The sequence below is a fragment of the Gossypium arboreum genome, chromosome 9 (assembly GCF_025698485.1).
Source record: "Gossypium arboreum isolate Shixiya-1 chromosome 9, ASM2569848v2, whole genome shotgun sequence".
Classification (NCBI taxonomy): domain Eukaryota; kingdom Viridiplantae; phylum Streptophyta; class Magnoliopsida; order Malvales; family Malvaceae; genus Gossypium; species Gossypium arboreum.
In genome coordinates, this window is record NC_069078.1 from 16807441 (window position 1) to 16812584 (window position 5144).

General features: G+C 38.8%; 1 non-coding gene across 1 annotated transcript; it reads left to right on the forward strand.

Annotated features, from left to right (window-relative positions):
- The first annotated feature begins 3204 nt into the window (after positions 1-3204).
- Positions 3205-3310, forward strand: LOC128281233 (small nucleolar RNA R71). The gene has a single exon (XR_008271446.1). It is a non-coding gene; the product is annotated as a small nucleolar RNA R71 (small nucleolar RNA).
- Positions 3311-5144: the final 1834 nt, after the last annotated feature.

Sequence of the window (5144 nt, forward strand, 5' to 3'; positions counted from 1 at the left end):
GAAGTATTTGAAAAATCTCTTCTTGGGGCCCTCGGAGGAACTGCAGGAGAGGGTGACGAATTTCCGCTGTTAGAGCTGCGGAAGATGACGCTCCCTTCCTCTTCTTCAAGGCTGGTACGGCGGTTTTCTTTCCTCTTGAAGACGATATTGTGTACCTGCAAGTGGAAACATCAATTCATCTTTTTGATGAGTATACAATTTATAATATAAAAGGAATGCGACTAAATTCGAGAAGGAAAATGCATGAATATATCCAGCCACAATTACTAAATTAAAACAATAAGTTTAATGACCCATTTCGATGTGGCATGAGCATGGTGATATAAGTAAAAATGGCAAGGAATGGAATGCAAGATACTATATGAATGAAAAGAGATGTCAACACAATATGCATGATTATTTCAACTATCCTAGCCATGAATATTTACTTCTAACTAATTACATGAAGTGTAGGAATCATGTAATGAGTAAGATTTTAAACATGAAAAAGATGATAACTTGTTTGATAAATGAAATTTATGTGATTATCAATATGGAAATAACATGAAAAACATAGATTAATATGATAAATAGTATTATAAATCAGTGAAATAAAAGGAAAAGGAGTAAACAAACGCTAAGGGAAGAGAATGGGCGTCGAGAATGAAGTTGTAGGCGGAGCACGGGCATGGCAGGTGGGCCGTGTGGAGTTGTAGCGGCTAGGGTTAGGGTTTTTGAATGGGGAAGAAAGTGAATAGTGTAGGGTATTTATAGATTTTGGGGCACACGGCCATGGCACACGCCCGTGTTCCCCAATTTCAGCCTGTGTGATTCGTGAAATTCAAATTTGGGCGCGTCTGACATTTAGTACACGCCCGTGTTCCTCGGGCATGTGAGTTCACACGGCCGTGTCGGCCGGTCGTGTCTAGCTTCGTTCATTTCTCCCACGTCCGTGTGTTAAAGCTCCACGCCCGTGTTGTTTTGGTAGGCTCGACCACGGCCATATCGCACTGCTGTGGCGTTTAATTGTAGCCCGTGTTGGGGAAATCTTTTGCCCTATTTTCACACAGCCTTAAGCACACCCGTGTGCTTGGCCGTGTCTCTATGAAAACACTTGTATTCAAGATTTCTATTAGTAAGTTAGGAGTTAAATACCAAAAATTAAAGAAATTAATATTATTAGTGCTCGGGTTGCCTCTCGAGAAGTGCTTATTTATAGTCTAAGCTCGACTTACCTCTCCAGTGAATGGTCATAGTGGTTTGAGGAGTTTATACTCCTCATTCTTGCTATCAATCTCATCAACATAGGGTTTTAATCAGGTGTTGTTTACCTTAAAAGTGCCGAACTTAGGATGACTCACCTCCACCTTACCGAATGGAAAAATACTGAGTACCGTAAGAGGGATTTGCTCATTCGGTGTGGTAGTGACAATGTAGGGATCTGCAGCATTTAATAAGACCTTATCACCAACCTTAAGTTTATTTGGAGAGGTATCGGCTCGTTTTGGCGTAGTTTCGATTTTTCAGGTGTTCTTGGTTTGTGTGTTCGCCATTCATCGAGTTCCTCGATTTGTAGTCTTAGATCTTCATGAATAGGTCCTCTACTATTTCTTGAGAACGACTCGTGTGCTTCCTTTAAACTCATTTTCTGCAAAGTAGGTTGCACTATATTGTTAGTTTTAGTAGGATGGTTTAAATAATTACCTTCAATCCCTGATGTGTTACTAGAATTGCAAGCTTGAAAGGTGATTGTCTCGTCTCCCACCCGGAGTGTGAGTTCACTTGTACCAACATCAATGATAGTTTTAGCAGTTGCTAAAAAGGGCCTTCCTAGGATTAAGGGAGTGTTGTTATCCTCTTCTATGTCTAGAACAACAAAGTTAATGGGAAATATAAATTTATTGATTTTAACTAGCACATCTTCAATAATGCCCCTAGAGAATCTTATAGTTTTATCTGCTAATTAAATACTCATCCTAGTCTGTTTGGGTTTCCCGAGACCTAGTTGTTTAAACATTTTGTAAGGCATGACGTTGATACTAGCCCCTAGATCAGCCAATGCATAATTAATGTCTAAACTACCAATTAAGCAAGGAATCGTAAAACTCCCTGGATCTTTTAGTTTGTTGGGTAGTTTATTTTGGAGAATAGCCGAGCAAACTGCGTTCAGCTCCACATGCGACGCCTCGTCCTACTTTTGCTTATTTGCTAAAAGCTCCTTTAAAAATTTCATTGCGTTTGGCATCTGCGATAGAGCTTCAATAAACGATAAGTTAATGTGTAATTTTTTTAAGAGTTTAAGGAATTTACCAAATTGTTTATCTGAGCGGCTTTCCTTGTCGCGTTGGGGTATCGCATACAAGGTTTATATTCGACAGTCACTGGTTTGTTTTTATTATAATCTACCTCACCTTGACCTTTGCTTACCACAGTTTAGGTGCCTCGATTACGGTTCGAGCTCAACGACTCCTTCATCATCTTGAATATTAATTGCGTTGAGCTGTTCCCTTAGGTTAGGTTCAGTATTACTCGGCAAACTACCTTGTGGTCGTTCGGAGATTAGTTTGGAAAGCTGGCGTATCTGAGTCTCCAGCCCTTGGATCGACTATTGTTGATTCTTAAGTTCTGTCTCAGTGTTCTAAAAATGGGTTTCTGACACTGATATGAACTTTGAGAGCATCTCTTCAAGATTTGGCTTCTTTTCCTGTTGGTAGGGTGGTTGTTGGTAGCCCGGAGGATATTGTGGTATTTGATTTCCTTGACCGCCCCACGAGAAATTGGGGTGGTTCCTCCAACCTGCATTATAAGTGTTACTATATAGATTGTTTTAAGGTCGGGATTATTACCCATGTAGTTTAATTGCTCGTTGTCCATGTCGTGGCCAAAAGGTTGGTATTCCGAATGGTTTATTCCATCGTTACTTACTCCGCACTGCATTACTGGGTGAACCTGTGAAGAATTAAGAAAACCATCAATCTTTTTATTTAAGAGTTCTACCTGATTAGAGAGCATGGTGACCGAATCGACGTTATAAACGCCGGCTGTTTTTGTTGGCTTTGTCCTCATGACTTGCCATTGATAGTATTCAGTGACATCTCCTCTATAAACTCATAGGTATCTTCCAGTGTTTTATTATTAATGGTCCCGCCCGCCGTTACATCAACCATTTGTCGAGTCGAAGGATTCAGACCATTGTGAAATGTTTGTACTTGGAGCCAAAGCGGTAACCCATGGTGAGGGCACCTTCTCAAAAGGTCCTTGTATCTCTTCCATGCATCGTAGAGTGTTTCTAAATCATCTGCACAAAAGAAGAGATATCATTACGTAATTTAGCCATTTTAGCCGGCGAAAAATATTTTAGTAAAAATTTTCCGGTCATTTCTTACCACGTAGGAATTGATCCTCGTGGTAACAAGTTCAACCACTGTTTAGCTTTGTTCCTCAATGAAAAGGGAAACAACAGAAGACGAATGGCATCATCAGAAACGCCATTGATTTTAAATGTATCGCATAGTTCTAAAAAGTTGGCTAAATGAGCGTTGGGATCCTCATCCTGCAAACCATCAAACTAAAAAAATTGTTGTATCATTTGAATAGTGTTAGGTTTTAATTCAAAAGTATTTGCGACTACAATGAGTCTAACTATGCTCGATTCAGTTCTTGTTAAAGAGGATTTAGCATAATCATACATAGTGCGTGGAGCAGGATTTTGATTAACCGCAATTGCAGGAGGTAGCTGATTGCCTTGGTTTTCAGTCATCTCTTCGGTTGGGGGTTGAATATCGTCTTCTTGCTCGTTCTCCATGTATCTTAAGCTTCGCCTTATTTCTCCTTGGTTTCTACGTATTATGCGATCGATTTCTTCGTCAAAAAGTAATGGTCCGGACGAGTTTCTTCTAGTCATAAACTATGAAAACCTGCCAAGAGAAGGAAAAAGTAAGTTAATAAATAATAATTAAATTAAATTAAATTGTAAGAAAAATAAATGGCTAAAGTAATAAAAATTAAGCGTTCCTAATATCTTAGTTCCCCGGCAACGATGCCAAAAACTTGATTGCGTTATTTCGTGATAGGTTTTAAATATTTATAATTAATCATTCTTGAAACTAACTATTATCGCGATGTAGGCAAGTGTACCTATCGAACAATAGTATAGTTTTAGCAAGACCGGACGTCGAACCGAAAGGAACTAAAAGTACTAGCAATGACTGTCTTTTTATTATCTAGCCTAAGAATAATGGGGTTTTGTTTTAATTAACTAATTATCTAAACTAAGAACTCACAGAGAAAAGAATTGGGGAATTGCTTTTGGGAAAAATCGATTGACTTAAGACAATACCTAAGGAAAAATCCACCTAGACTTTACTTGTTATTCTGGCTCCGAATCGGACGATTTATTCATTCGACTTGTTCCATAGAGATCCCTAATTTATGTTATTATCCCTATTCAATACTAATAACATCTAATCGCTAAATTGAATAACCAAGACTTTTCTCTAATTAACTCTCTAGGGTTGCATTAACTCGATCTATGGATCCCCTTATTAGGTTTCACCCAAATCTGGCAAAATCTTGTCACCCTATTCTAGGCGCGCAATCAACTCCACTTAATTATGATAAATGTACTCTTAGACAGGGTCTATTCCTCCTCTGAATAAGAGCTTATCTTGAATCAGTATCCTGGGATATCAAAACAAGAATTAAGAACACATAATTAAGAACAAGTTAAATATTTATCAGACAATTCAGAAAATAATAACAAGATTCGTCATAGGTTTCATTCCCCTTAGGTATTTAGGGGATTTAGTTCATAACTAAATAAGAGAACATCTCATAAAAATAAAGAATACAAAACATAAAGAAAACCCAAAACTCCTGAAGGGGAATTAAGTAGAGATCTTCATTCTTGATGATGAATCCGACTTCTAAGATGAATCAATTGGCTTCCTTGGAGTAATTCCTTACTCCCTATTCTGTGTGCCCCTTTTCTCCTCTTCTAGGGTGTATTTATAGGCTTTGGAATGCCTAGAAGCCCTTAAAAGTAGCCTTTTCTGAATTGGACTCAACTTGGGCTCGGCAGGGACACGCCCGTGGCACACGCCTGTGTTCGATTACTTCAGGCCGTGTTCGAGCCTATCAAATTGACACGGCCTTGTGGTCTGCCC